This window comes from Mauremys reevesii, linkage group 1, assembly GCF_016161935.1.
Source record: "Mauremys reevesii isolate NIE-2019 linkage group 1, ASM1616193v1, whole genome shotgun sequence".
NCBI classification, from domain to species: domain Eukaryota; kingdom Metazoa; phylum Chordata; order Testudines; family Geoemydidae; genus Mauremys; species Mauremys reevesii.
In genome coordinates this window covers 18,051,664-18,075,229 of record NC_052623.1, presented here as the reverse complement: position 1 = coordinate 18,075,229, position 23,566 = coordinate 18,051,664, and the positions used below count along the sequence as shown (strand labels likewise).

The window sequence follows — 23,566 nt, the reverse complement described above, 5'->3', positions numbered from 1 at the left end:
TTACAAACATAGACCAAGACATGTTCCCTGCTCAGAAGCACTTACCATTTAAATCAGGGTGAAAAAAAATTGGTGAGTTAAAAAAATTAAAAACTGATTTTATTTAAATTCAATTTTTTATTTATATTAAATACATTTTTCACCTAAAATGAATTTATTTGGAATTATGACAACCTATATTAAGGCCTAAACATACTATAATTATTACAGTCTTATTATATATATATCCAGAGTTAGTTGACGTACTAAACCAGCTTTTGACAGCAGTAGAAGAGAATATTTTCTTCATTTCACTTTAATGAGTTCAATTCAATAGCTAATTCGTTAAAAGTTAAAAAAACAGTTGGGAGTTGAAAAAGCAGAAAAGCTTATTTTCTTCTTCCCATCTACAAAAAAATGAAGTGTCAGAGGATAGAATCTACTAGTTCTAAAATCTTGAAGGACAGGGTGAGCAGAAACAATCAGTTCAGTTTACTAACTACAGATAATACATCTTTCATTTAATCAATCAGTTTTAAATGCAAAACATGTTTTGGTAAACTTACCTTTCCTTCTTATGTATCCAGTATACTGAAGATCATTTTATTAATAAAAACAATACTAAAAATGCTATTTGTGCTTTTTAAATTAATTTCCAATTTCTATTCAAATGCAGCCGGACACAAACTTCAAGTAAAAAATTAATCATCTAGTACATAAAAATGCATCATTCACCACTTTCTATCATCATATAAAAAGGTAAAAGTTAAGAATCTGAATAAATGTATGTTACACTTTCTAATTACTTAAATGTATTTAGATATAATGTATCCTCCTGGTTAGCAAAAAGAAGTACCAAATTTAGAGTAAATGTAATATTTAGCTCCAAATGCACATTTGAATATCTATCAGCCAATGAGAATCAACCTTTCTTTATGAAAATAACTAAAAAGTATAAATGTAAAACAAGGTTAAAATGATTAAAATCAAGGTTTCCTGCTTGCTGATTTAAATCAATCCACCTTGATCTAAAAAACCCCAGACAAACATAAGACAGACCCAGGATGACAGCTCATGAGATGGAAAGTGTGGAGACTGAGAAGAAAAGACTACTTAAAGAGGAGACTATGTATGCTAGGAACAGGGAGTAGCATGACTGACGGTAAAAAGCAGAGAGTGATAGCATGAGTCACAGAGTAAGTCTACACAGCATTTTGGCGTGAGCCTCCCAGCCCACAATGACAGACTCAGGATAGCGGGACTCATGCTAGTGCTCTAAAATAAGCTATATAGACAGTGTTTTGAAGTTGCAGCTCGGGCTCTGAAACTCACTCCCACTCCCTAGGCTTCAGAGTCCAATTTTAGAGCACTAGAGTGAACCCTGCTAACCCAAGAATGTCGACCCAGGCCAGGAGGCTCGCTCCTAAATGCTGTGTAGATATATTCACAGCACGGAGGACGGTGAGAAGACTGAAGAAGCTAGGAAAAGGGGATAGTAGAGAGAAATGGATATAAAGCAGATGAGGGGAAGATTATGTAAAGCTTTGCAAGTGAGGAGGAGCTTGATTATTATGCTTTAAAGGAGGGAGACACAATAGGATGCAATGGCGGGGGGATAATATGGTTGGAGAAGGGAAAGATGACATCAGGAAGGAGCATTGTGGATGGAATAGTGGCAGATGTTTGCCATACTGTATTACCCAGATCTAGAAGTGTCTCATTGATCGGTAACATCACACTGGAAGGTGTTATTGACTGCAAGATATCCAGCAGTTTATGCTGCAGATCCTTGGTCGCTTCAAGAGGAATCTGAAGTGTGAGAGCTATCCTCCTAATGAGGTCTTGAAATTGTCTGAAGTTGTCAGCTATGGAAGGTGGTGGAGGCATGACCACCTCATGGGGCAACAAAGATGAGATGGGAGTTTCAGGGGGTGATCTTTTCATCCATCCTAGCCTCCTGTTCCTCAAATTGTCTTGTGTGGGGGCTGGTTGGGGAGGGGTAGGTTGCACAAACCTGATTTCCCTATGAGACAGTATCAGTGGTCTTGCAAACTGCTGTCAATAAGCCACCCAGAGGTCCCAGTATGGCCACTGTGGTCCATACTAAAGTGGAGGTCACATACAGGATTGATTCCATCACCGTCGGTGACCAGTACAATACTGCCTGTGACTAGCTGGAAAGAGATTCCTGAAGGAGTATGCGGAGAATCTGACCAAAATTGAGGAGAGTGATTGAAAGTCTTCCTCATCCTCCTTCACATCATCCCATGGAGAGGCACCCATTGAAAATGGTGGAGAGTCTTGTGGTGCTTGAGGATAGTAGCCCAGAGACCAGGGCCTTGATACCAAAAAAGCACTCGGTACCCATAAGAAGTGGAGAGTCTGATTCATCTAATACCAAAAGGTCCTTAGAGTATTGGAATTCCTGTGGTATGAAACGGATCCAGTACTGATGTGGCAGCAGAGGCCATGGTTGCTGAAGCCGATGGTACCAATGAAGAACACACTGTAGTTGAAGATGGACAGCTGGGCCAGATGCATTGGTGCCCGATGCTTACTCTCCTTGCTGGTAGAGGTTACTGGAACCCTATCAGAGCCACGTCTCTTCTTCTTGGAGCTCCAGGGCTTCATGACCTAGTCAGTACTAGCGGTGAAGTCTTTGGCCTCAATGGTATCTTCGGAGATTGCACATTAACTGGGGACCTGGTGTTTTTTGGAGCTGGGTCTTTGCATTGAGTCCACGCTCCTCTTTTTGGGAGTCTTCTCAGAAGCCCCCAAAGTCTTCCCTTCCTTAGGGGAACTTGCCACAAGAAGCAAGAAGAGGCACTGGATCCATCCAGGGACAGATGTACAGGGCGAAGGGTCGCAGGGAGCGTTCCATCGCAAAGTCTTAGGTTGAACTTCTTCCCTGGCCTAGACTTGACGACCAAGGAGAAGTTACATTTCTGGGAGATGAGGGACTCCCCCAAGCAAGAGACATGTTTAGAGTGTCCATGGCTTACAGGAATAGCCTCTCGGCAGGAGGGATAGTGTTTGAAGCCTGGCAAGCCAGACATGCCATGCCAGGTAAACAAGTTTCCTAGAGGAAAAACAAGCAGAGAACAAACAATCCCCTCAATACCTATGCAAACTAACTACTAACTATATTACCAGCTTCTAAGTTGCTACCAGACTAATTAGTTTAGCACTAAGGAAAAACAGAAAGGTCGAGGCACGCTCAAGGCGGACATGTTATGGCTCTGTCTCAGGCCAAGGTGACTGAGAAGGAATCAAAGTGTGAATACTAATCTTGGGGTGAGTAAGGTTTTTTTGGCTGTTTGCGTCTCTCTCTCTTTCAGGTTATTTCAGTTACTGGGTCAGTTGGGCTTATGTGTCTGGGGACTGTTTGAGCCTTTGTTCCCTGGATCATCCTTGATCATCTTTGATCAGCCTCAATCAGCCTTGTGATCATCCTCCCACTGTGTGATTAATGATGGGGTAGGGCTGACCTAGGAGAGAAGGCCTTAAAAGCCAGAGGCTAAGCAACCAAGGGATTGCAAACGGGAGTTTGTAGGAGGGAATTGTAATATAATCTCTATGGTTAGGAAGGGCCGCATCGCCAGGGCCAACACTGCTCCTGTCTCCTCCACCTGCACCTGTATCTAGACAGACAACCTAACCAGGGATGCCTCTATCCAGATCCTGGTGTGGATTTGCAGAGACTGAGGCCTGCATTTACCACTCTCAGAAAGCTAGTGTTGGGGGGACCATCCAGTGAGACAGGTGCCTGCTGGTGGAGTCTCTCAGGAAGCAGGTGAGAGAGCTACAGGAGGAGGTGGCTAGGCTGCGGAGCATCCGTGCCCATGAGGAATTCCATGAGAGTATTCACATGGAGACATCAAAGACTGAGGAAGCTATCCAGCTACAGAGGACTGCTGTCACACCACCAGGGGAGGAGGATATGGCTCTGCTACAGGGAGGACACTGGCAGCTGGTTACTTCTGGCAGAAGGCAGTGCTCCACCCCTATTCCCAACCCACCCACTATTGTGATGGAAAACCGCTGCCCTGGCAACGAGCTATGAGGAATCACCCCTGGAGGAGGAGGAGAAGCCATGCACCCCCAAGGCTGGGAGGATCACAGCCACCACTCCCAGGAGGAAACAGTAGTGGTGATTGGTAACTCTCTTCTGAGAGAGACAGAGGCACTCATCTGTCTCCCTGACATGGCATCACAGGAGGTATGTGGCCCTCCAGGGGCCCGTATCCAAGACGTTACAGAGGGATTGTTGAGGATCATCCCCATGCTCTCCTACTACCCCATACTGCTCATCAATGTGGGCACTAACGATACTGCAAGGTATGACCCTCAGCAGATCAGAAGTGACTACAGGGCTCTAAGAGTAAGGGTGAAGGAGTTGGAAGCACAGGTGGTGTTCTCTTCGATCCTTCTGGTCAAGGATAGGGGCCCAGGCAGAGACAGATGCATCCTGAAAGGTGAATGTCTGGCTGCAAAGTTGGTATCACCAGGAGGACTTCAGCTTCCTTGACCACGGGATGCTGTTCCAGGAAGAAGGACTGCTAAGCAGAGATGGGGTTCACCTATTGGTGAAGGGGAAGAGCATATTTGGATACAGACTGGCTAACCTAGGGAGGAGGGCTTTAAACTGGGTTCGAAGGGAGCAGGTGATCAAAGCCCACAGATAAGTCAAGAACATGGAGACCTGGGAGAAGGTTCGGAATTTGGGGGAAGCATGGGCTGGTATAGCAGGGATAAAGGAGAGACAAGACAGAACGGGGCAGGGTGGTGGTGGAAATCAAATCAGTATCTTAGATGTCTGTATACTAATGTGACAAGTATAGGGAATAAGCAGGAAGAACCTGAAATGGTAGTAAATAAACACAGCTATAACACAGCAATAAACACAGCTGGCATCACAGAGACCTGGTGGGATAATACGCATGACTAGAATATTGGTATAGAAAGGTACACTTGCTCAAGGACAGGCAGGAAAAAAAGGGAGGAGGTGTTGCCTTATATATTAAAAATGTATATACCTAGACTGAGGTTGAGATGGAAATAGGAGACAGACTTGTTGAAGTCCCTGGGTAAGGATAAAAGGGGTAAAAAACAAGTGTGATGTCATGGTAGGGGTCTACTACAGACCACCTAACCAGGAAGAAGAGATGGATGAGGCTTTTTTTTTTAAATAACTAACAATCATGTAAAGCACAGGACTTGGCGGTGATGGGGGACTTCAACTACCCAGACATCTGTTGTGAAAATAACACAGCAGGGCACAGATTATCCAATACATTCTAAGAATGTATTGGAGACAATTTTTTATTTCAGAAGGTGGAGACGGCTACTAGGGGAGAGGTTGTTCTAGATTTGATTTTGACAAATAGGGAGGAACTGGCTGAGGATTTGAAGGTGGAAGGCAGCTTGGGTGAAAGTGATAATGAAATGATAAGAGTTCATGATTCTAAGGAATGGTAGGAGGGAGAACAGCACAATAAAGAAAATGGATTACAAGAAGGACGACTTAAGCAAACTCAGGGAGTTGGTAGGTAAGATCCCATGTGAAGCAAGTCTAAGGGGAAAAACAATAGAAGAGAGTTGGCAGTTTTTCAAAGAGACATTATGAAGGGCACAAGAGCAGACTATCCCACTGCGCTGGAAAGATAGGAAGTCTGACAAGAGACCACCTGGGCTTAACTAGGAGATCTTCAATGATCTAAAAATCAAAAAGAAGAGTCCGACAAAAAGTGGAAACTAGGTCAAATTACAAAGGATGAATATAAACAAACACCACAAGTATGTAGGGACAAAATCAAGAAGGCCAAGGCACAAAACGAGATCAAGCAAGAGGAAGACCAAGGATGGAGTGGGGGGAGGAGGGAGGGAATAACAGAAAATGTGGAAATGACAGAGATGTTTAATGACTTCTTTGTTTCAGTTTTCACCAAGAAGGTTGGTGGTGACTGGACGGCTAACACAGTGAATGCCAGTGAAAATGAGGTAGGATCAGAAGAGGCTAAAATAGGGAAAGAACAAGTTAAAAAATACTTGGACAAATTAGATGTCTTCAAGTCACCGGGCCTGATGAAATGCATCCTAGAATACTCAAGGAGCTGACTGAGGAGATATCTGAGCCATTAGTGATTATCTTTGAAAAGTCATGGAAAATGGAAGACTCCAGAAGACAGGAAAAGGGCCAATATAGTGCCAATCTATAGAAAGGGAAATAAGGACAACCTGGGGAATTACAGACGACTCAGCTTAACTTCTGTACCCGGAAAGAAAATGGAGCAAACAATTAAGCAAGTTGCAAACATATAAGAACATAAGAATGGCCGTACTGTGTCAGACCAACGGTCCATCTAGCCCAGTATCCTGTCTTCCGACAGTGGCTAATGCCAGGTGCCCCAGAGGGAGTGAACCTAACAGAGAATGATCAAGTGATCTCTCTCCTGCCATCCATCTCCACTCTCTGACAAACAGCCTAGGGACACCAACAGAAGCTAGGGACAGTAGAAGATAATAAGGTGATAAGTAACAATCAGCATGGATTTGTCAAAAACAAATCGTGTCAAACCAACCTGATAGCTTCTTTTGACGGGATAAGAAGCCTTGTGGATGGGAGGAAGTGGTAGACATGGTATATCTTGACTTTAGTAAAACTTTTGATACTGACTTGTGTGACCGTCTCATAAACAAACTATGGAAATTCATCCTAGATGGAGCTACTATAAGGTGGGTACAAAACTGGTTGGAAAACTGTTCCCAGAGAGTACTTATCCATGGTTCACAGTCATGCTGGAAGGGCATAACGAGTGGGGTCCTGCAGGAATCAGTTCTGGGTCTGGTTCTGTTCAATATCTTCATCAATAATTTAGATAATGGCATATAGAGTACACTTCTAAAGTTAGTGGACGATACCAAGCTGGGAGGGGTTTCAAATGCTTTTGAGGATAGGATTAAAATTCAAAATGATCTGGATAAACTGGAGAAATGGTCTGAAGTAAATAAGATGAAATTCAATAAGGACAAATGCAAAGTACTCCACCTAGGGAAGGAACAATCAGTTGCACACATACAAAATGAGAAATGACTGCCTAGGAAGGAGCACTGCAGAAAGGGATTTGGGGGTCCTAGTGGACCGCAAGCTAAATATGAGTCAACAGTGTAATGCTGTTACAAAAAAAGCGAACATCCTTCTGGGATGTATTAGCAGAAGTGTTCTAAGCAAGACACAAGAAGTCATTCTTCTGCTCTACTCTGCGCTGATTAGGCCTCAACTGGAGTATTGTGTCCAGTTCTGGGTGCCACGTTTCAGGAAGGATGTGGACAAATTGGAGAGAGTCCAGAGAAGAGTAACAAAAATGATTAAAGGTCTAGAAAACATGATTTATGAAGGAAGATTGAAAACATTGGATTTGTTTAGTCTGGAAAAGAGAAGACTGAAAGAGGACATGATAACAGTTTTCAAGTATGTAAAAGGTTGTTACAAAGAGGAGGAAGAGAAAAAAAAATTCTTAACCTCTGAGGATAGGACAAGAAGCAATGGGCTTAAATTGCAGCAAGGGCGGTTTAGGTTGGGCATTAGGAAAAACTTCCTAACTGTCAGGGTGGTTAAGCACTGAAATAAATTGCCTAGGGAAGTTGTAGAGCCTCCATCATTGTCTAACCTGCTCTTAAAAATCTCTAAACACCTGTCAGGAATGGTCTAGATAATACTTAGTTCTGCCACAAGTGCAGGGGATGCGACTAGATGACCTCTTGAGGTCCCTTCCAGTTCTATGAAGAGGGCAGTTTGCCCACATGCCCCTACATAGCCTTTGTGTCTGACACAGCGAGGCTTACAGCACATGTGCAGGCCAAATGGTCGCTGCTAGTTGAAAATCTCCAATCAAGAGCTTCAGAGATACATGTGCACCTGAAGTAGAGCACCTACTGAGACCAAAGAAGGGAAGTTAGGACTGAGATCAAAACCCTGTGCACAGATGGGTGAAAGTGTGCATCTGAAGTCATTAAATGAAATGCTCAAGGTAGGGCAGAATCAAGAGAGCAGTTATACAATCTGAAGGAAGAGAGAAACCAGAATGGATCAGCTGTGTAAAAGGTATCAGAAAGATCAAGTAATATGAAGATAGGGGAGTGACCTAGCAGGAGGTCATTGGTGACTTTGGGGAGCCCAATTTTTGGGGTGTGTTTTTAAGAAACTCAACTGCTTTATGAGACTTCAGAAGTAATTAAATGTTTCAAAGAAGGTAGTTTGGATATACAGAATAAGTCAACAGGACTCAAATGGTTTCTTCTCCTGTGCTTTTAAGGAAATTCTTTACGCAGCTTTTGACATTTTTTTGTACCACACGGATATATCGTTCTCTGGTTATGTGGCCTATCTAACAAGATAAAGATTTACTCTTTGAAGATTAAAGGATTCTAACTCTTTCTCAAATTATGAGAAGTACTTACAACAGGTAACTTAAGCAACACCACCAGATACAGATATTGGGCCTGGGTCTTCCAAGACTTACACATTCAGGAAAAATTTGCATTGCATGGAATCTGAAATGCAGCAATGAGAACCATTTTCATTACTAGTTTTCACCATCCATCTTTTCTCGCTACAGTCCCATTTCTGGGCACATTGCCGATTGGTATTTAATTAAAATTTACTCGGCTTTTGATTCTTCCTCAGTAACTCAGTTACCAACTATATTGGCCATTTATGCAGTGAAAGGAATTTAATAAGATAAGCTATTCTCTATTGCATTTGCAGAATTGGTGGTGGTGTAGTTTTGATGGAAGAGCCAGCCCTAGCACTGTCTAGTTTCCTAAAAGACCTAGAGATGAAATTTGTAAACTTGGTGCAGAAAGGCAGGGTGGGAAAGCAACGGGATATTGTGTTCAATGACACTGCAGGAATGCAATACATTTATTGTTACAATTTAGGATTTAACATTGGACAATGAAATAAACTCATAACTTCTTGCAAAGGTTTCCTTAAGCAGACTAGCTGTCTTTCCAAAGAAAACACAATAGGGCAAAACCAATCAAATCCTAGTATTGAAGTTTAATATCAGAAAGTTGAAAATATTTATAATTAAGATTGATTTAAACTGAATATGCTCTGGGCCCAAAGAACACCAATCAAACATGAAATATAAAGCAGTACACAAATGAGGTCAGAATTCTTACTTATATAATGAAAGGACAAAGTGCCTGACTGAGCAAAGCACTAGCTTGTCACCTCCAGGCCGAATTTGGTCCAGAAAATTTCATTGAAACTAAAACTATAATTAGAGATTGATGATTAAACACATGCTGTGAAATCCTGGCCTCACTTTTGAAGTAGTGAAACTCCTAATGACTCCTCTGAGGCCAGAATTTCATCCTTGGTCTACCAGACAAATCCTAAAAATATTCATTTGGCAATTTTTCAATACAGAACCAGGACAAAGGTTATTGAGAACAGTGAAATCTCTAATCAAGGAAATCTTAAATTAAGGATGGAGTGTCAGAGAGAGTTTGGAACGTAGATGAAAATCTGTGACTGGGGGAGTTAGGATGAAGAGTTCATGTCCTGTCCTATATCTGTATCTAGAGACAGTATACAGATATAGTTTCCCTCTAGATCAGTGGTTCCCAAACTTGTTCTGCTGCCATGCAGGGAAAGCCCCTGTTGGGCTGGGCCGGTTTGTGTACCTGCTGCGTCCGCAGGTTCAGCCGATCGTGGCTCCCAGTGGCCGTTGTTCGCTGCTCCAGGCCAATGGGAGCTGCTTTCAGGGCCTCTGGGAGCCGCGATCAGCCAAACCTGGGGACGCAGCAGGTACACCGGCCCGGCCCACCAGGGGCTTTTCCCGCACAAGCGGCGGAACAAGTTTGGGAACCACTGATCTACAGTATAATTTTTGTTGGCTTATCACTAATATTTTAACAATTTTCTTTTGATGTAAACATGGTTTTCCCTATTCAGCAACAGTATGTTTTTACCATCTCAGCTGTTTTCATTTTTTTGCTCATGGAGATGTGCCAATGTGCAGATCTGTCTTTGAAAATGCAACTGCTACTACTAGTAGTGCTATTAAAAAAAGATTAAGCTTGTACTTCTGGAAAAAAGTATGACTTTGAACATGACTTTTGTAGACCTGACAAATATAGGGGAATAGTGTGATTTTTGGCAGTTTGTTTTTGGGTGGAACAAAGCAAAACCAAACCTCTCATCCTCCCCCAAACAAACCGCTCACTCTTGCAATGGAAACTGAAAATGTAGCTGATTTTTCTTCTACAGTGATTTGTTTAGCAGATTTTTAATAATTAATGGACCATCCTAGAAGAAAAAATTGTTCAAATAAAAAAAGTTACAATATTTTCATACAGCAGCTACTGCAGATAACAAGCAGCATATAAAAGTAGGCAGCCTTTTTAAAGTTGAACTGTCACCAGACAGAATAAATCTCTCTACCAACTTCAGTAAGCCACCAGTCAGAAAGCGGAGTGAAAGTGCAGATTTTTCTGTAGTTCTGTGGGTAGAGACGTAGGATTTGACAAAAGATCAGACCAGCGCTTTGTCCAATCTACTATCATGTCTCTAACACTGGCTATCATTAGATGCTTTAGAGGAAGGTGCGTAAATCCATGTGATGGACAGTTATGGAATAAACTGTCTATAAAGGAAGTTTCTTGCTTACTATAGGCAATTAATTTTTCATGAAAGTTTACATCCTTATATATTTTATTTTTTATCCTATTATAACTGGATGTTCCCATGATCCACATATTCAGGCTTTTAAAAATCCTGTAAAATTCTTGTACTCGATTATATTTTGTTATGCTAAGTCTTATGGATTAATTATGTACTTATCAAAAAAGTCCTTCATTTTCTAAGTTTATTGTATTTCAGTTTTTTAGGGTATTCCTTGTTCTTGTATTATGAGAGATGGTAAATAGGAACTTCTGGTTTACCATCTCTATACCATTTATTCTTTTTGTATACTTCTATTACATCCCCTTCTACAAATCTCCTTTTTAAACAGTCCTAATTTTTTCAGCCTCATCTCAAATTTTGTTAAAACTTAAAGATGCTGAAAAAGATTGGCTAGGAGTTACAGAAACTGCTACTTTGTCCCCATCATATTATGTTCATCTAGGCATTTAGTAACTCTTTAATTATCTTTTCATGCATCTTACCACGTACTGAAGCAAGGCACATTGCTTCATAGGTTCCTAAGGTCACAGCAAGCACCTTTTTAAAAAGATACATATAACATATGCTACCTTCCAGCCCTGCAGTATAGTCTTAGATTTTAATGAGTACTTATCTTTCATTAACAGCTCTGCCACTTTATTCATAAGTTTTTACAGAAATTCTTGGTTGAATGCCATCCAGTTCTAGTGACTTGTCGCTGTTTCATTTATCAGTTTGTTCCAGCTTCTTTTTTGACACCTCAGTCTCTGACAGCAGTATCCAAACTTTATTCTGTGTTGAAGACCGAGGCAAAGAAATCATTTAATTGTGTGTGTATTTTGTAGACCTATGGATTATCTCACACACTTCCTGCTTCTGATTCAATTAAAAAATTTCATAATTATTTTTGTCTTTTAGCTAGCTGGTCTTCAGAATTCTTCTTAGCCTTCTAAATTTCCACCTGACAGTTCCTTTTTAGTGGCTGCAGGGAGGCTATTTTTTCTGCTTTTTGAAGGATCTGTTTTGCTTGAAAAACCTCTTGCACAGCATTTTGCTATTTGTCCAAAGTGTGTATGTTTTCCTTTGCTTTTCTGTTTCCTTTTCTGTTTTGTCTTTATCATAGCTTCTCTAGCTTAATTATTAGGTATGTATGAGTATGCCTCCACATTTAGTTTAAAAGATAATTTTCTCACTTTTGACATTATGGGGTCTTTTTCCCTATTTTAATCATTTTCATTAAAATCATCCTTTGATCAATTTTCCTCAAACTTTGTGGAAAAATTCTCTCTCTTTCAGAGTAAACCCATCATGATTCAAGATCAAAATGTTTTCACTTTTTTTGGTTTACTGATCATTCAAAAAATACCCCAATTTGAAATTGTATCTTGTTTCTATCCCTCAAGCTGAAAAAGTTTAACCTCTTCAGATTTTTCATGTAGTTAGACATCCTTGAAAATTCATTCATAGGCTGTCAGGAGTGGCCATCTTCAGAAGTTCGAAAGCCGGGGCACACCTGCCCTCAGGGCTTCAGCCCCACTCCTGCTGAAGCCCCGGAGCCCCGACAGGTGCACCCCGCAGGGCTGAAGCCCTGATCCCCCCACTCCCTGCTGGACAGAAGCCCCTACTCCACCACCCCACTGCAAGGCAGAGATCCTGAGCCCTTCCTCCTCCCACCCCCAGTCTGTAGGCGAAGAATGGGGGGAGGGGGGCCTGGAGGGGGCTTGCAAGCGCACTTTAATGGTAAAAGGTAAAATGGTAAAAACATGGCTTGTGAGCACAGTTTGGCTACCCCTGCTATATATGAAGAAAATAGACTTCAGCAAAGGAAAGTTAATTGTTTAATTGCAGTGGTTATAGCGTATGAATATTTTGTCTCTGATATGTGGTTGCAGCTTCCAGAAAACAGAAGCATGGTTCTATACATAACTACCATGAGATGTTTTTAGCTCAAATAGTAGAGGGTGGTTAAGTTTTTGTAACTAAAGAACAGTGTTTTATTACCGGCTTTTCTAATGTGTATGGCTTATCTAATTGTTTGTAACAATGAATCCATTGCAGAATAGCACTTACGTCTGTGAGGCTTCATAGAATCCCTATATTCACTTCCTTTACAACTTTGTCCAGGAAAAAAAATTGTAAGGATGTTTAAAACAGTACCGTTTGAAATGTTCTTTGGTGTCTTAACATTGTGGGGTTCCTTTAGATAAACAAGAGCTTGAATGTAAAACTTCAAACTTGTATCTGTGTCGATCCCAGGATATTAAAGAGACAAGGTGGGTGAGATAATATCTTTTATTGAACCAACTTCTGTTGGTGAGAGAGGCAAGCTTTTGAGCTTACACTGAGCTTTGAGAGCAGATTCTGGCCTGAGAGTTTGGCCAACCATGTTCCTGGAAATGTGATATTATCTCACCCACCTTGTTCACCTGGAACAAAGTCTAATTTAAGTTTAGTAATAGGAAACATTTTATCTTTATTTCTCTTTTAACCATTTCTGACTTTAATGCCGTGTATTGGTACTTACTTAAAACCTATCTCCTTGTAGTTAAATAAACTTGTTTTATATTCTTTTTAATCAAAACGAATCCAGTGTTGCGAACTATTGTATATCAACCTGCTTAGAGGGGCAACAGAACTAATATATCTGGACTGTACAGGAGAAGGCTGGACAGTGTAGAACACACTTTTTGGGCGGGCAGGGAGGGGAAATCAGGGACTGGAAGTGTGTTCGGGTCACCCTGCGAGTGTTAACCACGGCTGCTGGAAGCTAAAGTGTGGCTGGGGTTTCCTGATAGGTTACTGGGGTCAGACACTTAGGGTGTGACCTGCATGCCTGCAGGCTATTTGTGTGCAGTCCAGGTGGGAGCTACAGCAGCAAAGCATTGTGAAGCAGCCAAGGTTGCAGGGCAAGGGGGACACAGCCCCTCACTGGTCTGGATTGCACCTTGGAATGCCAGAGTGATCTGAAGAAGAGCTGTGTGTAAGTTTGAAAGCTTGTCTCTCCATCAACAAAAACAAGTCCAATAAAAGATTATCTCACTCACCTTGTCTCTAAACTTCAAACTTGACATCGTTAAGTATAATTAAGGTAAATGCAGTTAATTCCAAGATATAGGCTATTTTCTAAAACAAAGAAACACTTCTTACAAATATTGGCCTTACCACTAAGTATAGTGATGCATGCTTTATAAATCTACTTAGAGCAGAGGAGAAATGGGAACCCTGGGGTCTTTTGCTGGTATTGCTTATTTCACTTGGGGGGTGGAGTGGGGGGGATGTTGCCCAAGCAAAAATGCAGTTTTGCAAGTACAAGCTGAGCCCACACTAGAAGCGCATTGCCTCTACCAGGGACCTCAAACTCAAATCACCATGAGGGCCACATGATGACTAGTACATTGGCCTGGTACATCACTGAAGCCTTTTTATACAAAAGTATAGTAAAAAATGATTTTGGTTGATTTGTGTTGGTGGCAAATAAGGGGTGTGTGCTGGGGTTAGGGGCTATCTGTATTTGGATTTGCTGATTGTGTTGTTGTGTAGATGGTTGTGCTGATATGTGAGGTGGCAGCTAGGCACAAGGGTGCGGCAGTCAGGCCAAATAATCCACCATCTGCGAAGTCTCCATCAAATACCCAATGAAACTATAGCATGCAAATCAGCTATTGAGTAAGGGTGGTGATTGGTTGAGTTATCTCTGATATCACAATGATCTAGTACTCTTGGCACAGCACAGATACCTTTCCGCAGTTGTACACCAACTGTCAAGTCAAAATAGCTGAGAACTTCAAAATTGGTTAGTAACAGACTGCAAAACCCCCACTACACCCCTTCCATGCAGCCCCGCCCCACCTTTTCTCACCCCTTCCCCGCCCCCATTCCAACCCCTTCCCTAAAGTCTTGAATACATTCAAGATAGCAGAATAATTATTAATTTGGAAGTGTTAATTTTCCTCCATTCAGATTTAATAATGAAAATTAGTAAATGTCACTAATCGATTTTACTAATATAATACATGCCAACTCTTCTGAAGGTATTCACTACATAATCCTCTCCTCATTGTACTTGTAGTGACTTCATATTGTTGAAATCTATCTTGTCTAACCTCTTCTAGGAAGAATAGCACTACTAGCAGATAGATTTCAACAACATGAAGTCCAAATAGCCCCTCACCCTAGCACACACCCCTTCTTTGCCACCAACACAAATCAACCAAAATCTCCCAGCACAACACAACCCAGGCACAAATCAACAGCTTCCCATCGCAACACACATTTGTCCACCCTCACTCATACTTACCATAAACTTGGGTGGCTAAGTGGCAAGTTCTTTGCTAGTAAGCATATATTGGGCTACTGTGACAACGCAATAAAAGTCGGTAGAAAAATCACTGTAAGATGCTATACAATTTAAGGGTGTAGAAAAAAGGAATATATTATATGAGAAACAGTATGCGACCCTGTAATTAAAAGATTACATGATAACACAGTCTCAAAGGGGCAGAGAAAAAGTTGTGTGTGCAGCCCTAATTTTGGCACGTGTGCTTAACTGTGCAGTCTTAACATTCTCTTAGTGTAGTTTTTTGTACGGAATGTGGTACAATTTGCAAGCAACACTGAGATTGGTTTTGTCTCAGGATATTAAACCTAAAATTGATGCAAAACGCTGCCAGCTAAGTGGCCAAAAATGAAATGACTGTCAAAATTAGCACTGACTTTTTGCATTACAGCACTGCTATGGGTACCCGCATGGCCCCTCAGTATGCCAACATCTTTATGGCTGACTTAGAACAACGCTTCCTTAGCTCTCGTTCCCTAACGCCCCTACCTGTCTGTGTGTTCCATTCTATGCATCCGAAGAAGTGAGCTGTAGCTCACGAAAGCTCATGCTACAATAAATTTGTTAGTCTTTAAGGTGCCACAAGTACTCCAGTTTTTAAAAAGTTGACTTTTAATAGCATACATTGACTTTTAATAGCATACTATATTACTCTTCATTTTTTTCATTTTTGACTATACTTTTGTATGAAAAGGCTTCAGTGATGTACCAGGCCAATGTACTAGTCATCATGTGGCCCTCATGGTGATTTGAGTTTGACGTCCCTGGTAGAAGCTGTGGGCTCAGCTTGTACTTGCAAAACTGCACCTTTGCTCGGGCAGCATCCCCCCCACCGACCCCCCAAGTCATAGAATCTCAGGGTTGGAAGGGACCTCAGGAGATCATCTAGTCCAACCCCCTGCTCAAAGCAGGTCCAAACCCAACTAAATCATCCCAGCCAGGGCTTTGTCAAGCCTGACCTTAAAAACCTCTAAGGAAGGAGATTCCACCACCTCCCTAGGTAACCCATTCCAGTGCTTCACCACCCTACTAGTGAAAAAGTTTTTCCTAAAGTCCAACCTAAACCTCCCCCTCTGCAACTTGAGACCATTACTCCTTGTTCTGTCATCTTCTACCACTGAGAACAGTCTAGATCCATCCTTTCTGGAACCCCCTTTCAGGTAGTTGAAAGCAGCTATCAAATCCCCCCTCATTCTTCTCTTCTGCAGACTAAACAATCTCAGTTCCCTCAGCCTCTCCTCGTAAGTCATGTGCTCCAGCCCCCTAATCATTTTTGTTGCCCTCCGCTGGACTCTCTCCAATTTATTCACATCCTTCTTGTAGTGTGGGGCCCAAAACTGGACACAGTACTCCAGATGAGGCCTCACCAGTGCTGAATAGAGGGGAATGATCACATCTCTCAATCTGCTGGAAATGTCCCTACTTATACAACCCAAAATGCCATTAGCCTTCTTGGCAATAAGGGCACACTGTTGACTCATATTCAGCTTTTCGTCCACTGTAACCCCTAGGTCCCTTTCTGCAGAACTGCTGCCCAGCCATTCGGTCCCTAGTCTATAGCAGTGCATAGGATTCTTCCATCCTAAATGCAGGACTCTGCACTTGTCCTTGTTGAACCTCATCATATTTCTTTTGGCCCAATCCTCTAATTTGTCTAGGTCCCTCTGTATCCTATCCCTACCCTCCAGCATATCAACCACTCCTCCCAGTTTAGTGTCATCTGCAAACTTGCTAAGGGTCCAGTCAACACCATCCTCCAGATCGTTAATGAAGATATTGAATAAAACCGGCCCCAGCACCGACCCTTGGGGCACTCCACTTGATACTGGCTGCCAACTAGACATGGAACCATTGATCACTACCCGTTGAGCCCGACCATCTAGCCAGTTTTCTATCCACCTTACTGTCCATTCATCCAGCCCAGACTTCTTTAACTTGCTGGCAAGAATACTGTGGGAGACTGTATCAAAAGCTTTGCTAAAGTCCAGAAATAGCACATCCACTGCTTTCCCCTCATCCACAGAGCCGGTTATCTCATCATAGAAGGCAATTAGATTAGTCAGGCATGACTTGCCCTTGGTGAATCCATGCTGACTGTTCCTGATCACTTTCCCCTCCTTTAAGTGGTTCAGAATTGATTCCTTGAGGACCTGTTCCATGATTTTTCCAGGGACTGAGGTGAGACTGACTGGCCTGTAGTTCTTCCCTCTGGATCTTCCTTCTTCCCTTTTTTAAAGATGGGCACTACATTAGCTTTTTTCCAGTCATCCGGGACCTCCCCCGATCGCCATGATTTTTCAAAGAAAATGGCCAATGGCTCTGCAATCTCATCGGCCAACTCCTTTAGCACCCTCGGATGCAGTGCATCCGGCCCCATGGACTTGTGCTCGTCCAGCTTTTCTAAATAGTCCCGAACTACTACTTTCTCCACAGAGAGCTGGTCACCTCCTCCCCATACCGTGCTGCAGAGTGCAGCTGTCTGGGAGCTGACCTTGTCTGTGAAGACAGAGGCAAAAAAAGCATTGAGTACACTAGCTTTCTCCACATCTTCTGTCACTAGGTTCCCTCCCTCATTCAGCAAAGGGCCCACACTTTCCTTGACTTTCTTCTTGTTGCTAACATACCTGAAGAAACCACTCTTGTTACTCCTAACATCTCCGGCTAGCTTCAACTCCAAGTGTGATTTGGCCTTCCTAATTTCACTCCTGCATGCCTGAGCAATACTTTTATACTCCTCCCTGGTTATCTGTCCAATCTTCCACTTCTTGTAAGCTGTTTTTTTGTGTTTAAGACGAGCAAGGATTTCACTGTTAAGCCAAGCTGGTCGCCTGCCATATTTACTTTTCTTCCTACACATCGGGATGGTTTGTTCCTGCAACCTCAATAAGGATTCTTTAAAATACAGCCAGCTTTCCTCGACTCCTTTCCCCGTCATGTTATTCTCCCAGGGGACCTTGCCCATCAGTTCCCTGAGGGAGTCGAAGTCTGCTTTTCTGAAGTCCAGGGTCTGTTCTACTGCTCTCCTTTCTTTCTTGTATCAGGATCCTGAACTTGACCATCTCATGGTCACTGCCTCCCAGGTTCCCATCCACTATTGCTTCCTCTACTATTTCTTCCCTATTTGTGAGCAGCAGGTCAAGAAGAGCTTTTCCCCTAGTTGGTTCCTCCAGCACTTGCACCAGGAAATTGTCCCCTACACTTTCCAGAAACTTCCTGGATTGTCTGTGCACTGCTGTATTGCTCTCCCAGCAGATATCAGGGTGATTAAAGTCACCCATGAGAACCAGGGCCTGTGATCTAGCAACTTCTGTTAGTTGCTGGAAGAAAGCCTCGTCCACTTCATCCTCCTGGTCTGGTGGTCTGTAGCAGACTCCCACCACGACATCACCCTTGTTGTTCATACTTCTAAATTTAATCCAGAGACTTTCAGGTTTTTCTGCAGTTTCATACTGGAGCTCTGAGCAGTCATACTGCTCTCTTACATACAACGCAACTCCCCCACCTTTTCTGCCCTGCCTATCCTTCCTGAACAGTTTATATCCATCCATGACAGTACTCCAATCATGTGACTAATCCCACCAAGTCTCTGTTATTCCAATTACATCATAATTCCTTGACTGTGCCAGGACTTCTAGTTCTCCCTGCTTGTTCCCCAGGCTTCTTGCATTTGTGTATAGGCATGTAAGATAACTCACTGATCATCCTGGTGTCCCAGTAAGGGGCTGGAGCCCTCCTCTCTTGCACTTCCCTACTTGTGCTTTCTCCCGATATCCCACTTCCCCACTTACCTCGGGGCTTTGGTCTCCTTCCCCCGGTGAACCTAATTTAAAGCCCTCCTCATTAGGTTAGCCAGCCTGCTTGCAAAGATGCTCTTCCCTCTCTTCGTGAGGTGGAGCCCTTCTCTGCCTAGCAATCCTTCTTGGAAGACCATCCCATGGTCAAAGATTCCAAACCCTTCTCTCCGACACCATCTGCGTAGCCATTCGTTGATTTCCACGATTCGACGGTCTCTACCCTGGCCTTTTCCTGCCACAGGGAGGATAGACGAGAACACCACTTGCGCCTCAAACTCCTTTATCCTTCTTCCCAGAGCCACGTAGTCTGCAGTGATACGCTTAAGGTCATTCTTGGCAGTATCATTGGTGCCCACGTGGAGAAGCAGGAAGGGGTAGCGATCTGAGGGCTTGATGAGTCTCGGCAGTCTCTTCGTCACATCGTGAATCCTAGCCCCTGGCAAGCAGCACACCTCTCGGTTTTCCCAGTCAGGGCGGCAGATAGATGACTCAGTCCCCCAGAGGAGAGAGTCCCCGACCACCACCACCCTCCTCCTCCTCCTCTTGGGAATGGTGGTCGTGGAACCCCCATCCCTAGGACGGTGCATCTCATGACTTCCAATCAGTGGAGTCTCCTTCTGCTCTGTTCCCTCAGATGTATCATCCACTCCACCCTCTGCACTAGTACCTGCGGAGAGAACATGAAAACGGTTGCTCACCTGCATCTGTGTTACTGGTACATGGACATTTCTGGTACTCTTTCCTCTTCTGGAAGTCACATGCCGCCAATTATCCTCACTGGCCTTCTGTTCCCGCTGCGTAGCCTGCTCTGAATCTTCAGAACATTGTGCCCGCTGCAGCTGATCCTGACGTCTATCCAGGAAATCCTCATTTTCTTTTATGGAACGCAGGGTTGATATTCGTTTCTCCAGACCTTGAATCTTCTCTTCCAATATAGAGATCAGCTTGCACTTCGTACAAAGTCGCTCCTATCCTGTGGAAGGAAGACGAACATGGCGCATCCTGTGCAGGTCACAACAGCGGATCGCTCAGCATCCATAGTCTCTTCCTTCTAAGGGCTTCCTTACTTGTGGCAGATGCTACTCAGAGAAACCTGCGAGGGGGGGCCTCAGTAGGCTCTCTCCAGGCGAACTCCCAGGCAAACTCCTTCTGTTTGCCTCTCTGCTGTTCGCTGGTTCGCAGCTGATTGCCTTTTTATAACAGTCAGGCCCAGCAGCGCAGTCCCCCTACTGCAGCACTTAGTGTACCTCTGCTCAGAGGGATCCCAGGCAAACTCCTTCTGTTTGCCTCTCTGCTGTTCGCTGCTCAGCTGGTTCGCAGCTGACTGCCTTTTTATAACAGTCAGGCCCAGCTGGAACAAAGCACTCCCAGGTCACACAGCGCAGTCCCCCTACTGCAGCACTTAGCGTACCTCTGCTCAGAGGGATCCCAGGCAAACTCCTTCTGTTTGCCCCTCTGCTGTTCGCAATAAGTGAAATAAGCAATACCAGCAAAAGACCCCAGGGTTCCCATTTCTCCTCTGCTCTAAGTAGATTTATAAAGCATGCATCACTATACTTAGTGGTAAGGCCAATATTTGTAAGAAGTGTTTCTTTGTTTTAGAAAATAGCCTATATCTTGGAATTAACTGCATTTACCTTAATTATACTTAACTATGTCAAGTTTGAAGTTTAGAGACAAGGTGAGATAATATCTTCACAGAGATGCTAAAAACATACTGTTCCTGATTTCTTTTAAGCTCAAGACACAATATATGAAATGCACCAAAAGTTATAGTTTTTATCATACAGAATCTTTACAACAAAAGAGTCTCATCTTTACAAGAAAGACAGATGAGCACAATATCAAGGCATGTCTCTGTCTCATATGCACAAAGTACCTCTCCTTATACAAGAGTCAACACAAATCACGGTAACTCCCCTGTCCCTTCACTTGAGCTTCAGTAGCCATTGGCACAACCATAAATAGCCTTTTCCCACCTGGAACACATAAGAAAGCTATTCTTGAATTCCCACCATGGAGATCTCAAACAGGACAATTCTTCACGAACAAGTTTCACCAGCGCCCATGATCATGAATTTATGAGACAAACTGGAAATCTACTCTGACTGATATCCAACTATGCTCATCCAGGCATTATAGTACCCCTGCTACAGCTCAGATATGATTTCCATAATCAAGAGGGCTCAGACCAACCAGCTGTCTCAAGCAAGGGTGAACAAAGGGTCTCCATTTCTTCAGAGGACAGAACCTGCCCAAAGACTTCACTGTGACCCAAGACTTGACTCTCAGTAGCTGAAAGAAGAAAGAGATATACTACTCTAGAACTCTTTGGAGGACTATAATAAAAAATAAATATCAGACTCTTTTAGGTGGGACCCAATTTATTAAAGTTACAAAAACAAAGTTAATTACCCCTCTTCTTCCAAAGTTTGTGAGGGACAGCGAGGCACGCTGTCCAAAAACATTTCTTACAGCATAGTTCACAGTTACTGTGTCATTGTGAGCCTTCTGCTGCTCAAATGGTTATGCTCTCGTTACTCAGAGAATAACTGATCTCCAAGACAGACAAGAAGGGTCTGACCCCCCAGTATTGTTGTGTTGATCTCTCCTCTCCTGGGTTCTTGCATGCAGAAGACAACTCTCCCTCACTTTATATCTGCAAGAAATTCTCTAGAGTTAGCTTCCTTCTCCAACACCCCTAAAAGTCTAACTATTCAGGCAAGGCACAATCAAATAAGCATCATGGGTCTGCCCATGCTTGAGCAGGAATCGCTCTCACATTCTAAAACTTGAGAGGATGGGGAAAGAGGCTTTTCTTCTACGTGACATAAACAGGGAGGGACAAGACATGCCAGACACATGCACTCGCTTGTGGAGAGGATGCCCCCTGGAAGCATGGCATTCTACTTGCATTATCTGATGCTCTGTTACCACCGAGGAATTGGTTCTGGGCCTGTGAATGGATGCTTCCCCTCTTGGAAACTCCAACAAGCTGGCAGAACTGCATGAGGGCTGGTTTGTACTCAAGCCAAATTGCCTGTGGAGCTTGCAGAATAACAAAACCATTAGACACAGGTTCTTCTGTGCCGCTGCATTTACTCGGCAGGATTTAGCAACTAGACTGAATATTCACTGAGTGTGGTATATTCTGGCTAGTGGAAGGAAAAAATGGGGAGTTGAAACCTGAGTGGCAGGCAAACAGGCCCTTCTTTATGTAGGCTCCTCAAAATAACTAAAAAAAAAAATCTTAGAGCGGAAAATAATTTAGCCAACATTTACACAACAAAAATCGGATAGCCTAAATTATCTTCTACCTGACTGAGATAGGGTACAACTGGCAGCTAAAATATCCTCTACAATACTAAGTGGAGTCGCACTTTAAGAAGTCCCCAGGATAGACTCAGAAGCAATGACTTCATAAGGGGAAAGAACAGAGAAAGGACTTTGGAAGCACAAAAATCTCGCAGCCATTCTCTTCCCTCTCAGGAATACCACATGGGTTACAGCCCTCTAAAGAGCTTCCATGAGGGAGTGGCCCTTTAAGAAAGCTCTAGAACCCCCAGGTAGGAAATAGTCAGTCGCACTATTCCAGACTCAGGAGAAGCAATGCTATTAGCAGTTCCAGACGATCAGCTGTTTTGTGGGGTTGCAGGGTTGATGGTTGGGTAAGCAAGGTGTGGGAGAGAAGGGGTAACAGGGATGCTAAGTAATGGGCTGGCCTCAGTAGTACTTTCATAGCCCTTTGATACCAGAGGCATCATAATGTGCATGACCAATGACTGATCAGTGTACTTTCCACTCCCTTCAAACTGACACCTGAAAGGACATGTCCATGCTTCTCATCAACATCAATCAGAGAGAACCCCAGTGGACCTGCTGGTCTCTCAGTTCTATCTACAGCAAGCACCCCAGAAGCAGGAGTGTTTCTGTAGATGAAGGGGGCCCAATCGGCTGATAGAGCCGTGGGATGGATATTTTTAGAAGATATAATCATTCTAGGTAGGGGGTAGTTGGGGACAGGCTACATGGTAGGTGGTGGAATGCATTAACATTAGGATAATAGCAAGTGAGCTCAGGGTCACTTTTTCACAATTTTGGTGGGCGGGACTGTTAATGGGGCACAGGTAGACATGATTTGATAGCAATTTTTTATATTATTGTTCCAAACGTTTACAGGATTCAGAACCATTACGTTGTGCACTTTATTCTTTGTAATCTATTGCTGTTACCTCCGACACCTCCACCCCTTTCCACTGTCCATTTATCCATTTGTACAGTGCATCAAACAATTGGGTCCCAATCCTGATTAGTGCCTTTGGTTTCTATTGTAATTAAATGACATAGTGGTATCAATGTTTCTATATTTTCCTCTGCCTGCCTGCTGGAAACAGAGAATCAAACCCACTGTGGGGGCTGCAATAGGAATACAACTAAAATGTGCTCACCACAACTGTATGCAATGGGTCCTTTGCCTGGCTGGCTGGAAGAAAAGGGGTTCTTACCCCATAAGGGCTCCCTCTACAATTGGTGGCAGAAGGGAAAGGAAGGGACAGTTCACATGGATGGGGCAAGGTGGAGCAGGAAGTGGCCAGACTAGGTGTGGGGGACACTACCCTTCCAGATGACCCACGGAGAGGAGGTATTTATTTCTCAGGTAGTTCTGGAGAAGCCACCTGCAACTGGGCTGTTAACACCCACCCTCCTATCCATGGGACCAGAGTAGAACTGTGGGCATTATGCTAGTCACCCTTTTTCCTTCGGGCTAGGAAAGTTTCCCAC

General features: G+C 43.3%; 1 protein-coding gene and 1 long non-coding RNA gene across 6 annotated transcripts in view; one reads left to right on the top strand and one right to left on the bottom strand.

Moving 5' to 3' along the window:
* The window catches only part of FCHSD2 (FCH and double SH3 domains 2), a 252,994-nt gene that overhangs the window by 154,584 nt on the left and 74,844 nt on the right, over nucleotides 1-23,566 (bottom strand). The window lies entirely within an intron of this gene.
* Nucleotides 14,402-21,147, top strand: LOC120409005. The gene is made up of 2 exons (XR_005601045.1): nucleotides 14,402-14,447; nucleotides 20,523-21,147. It is a non-coding gene; the product is annotated as an uncharacterized LOC120409005 (long non-coding RNA).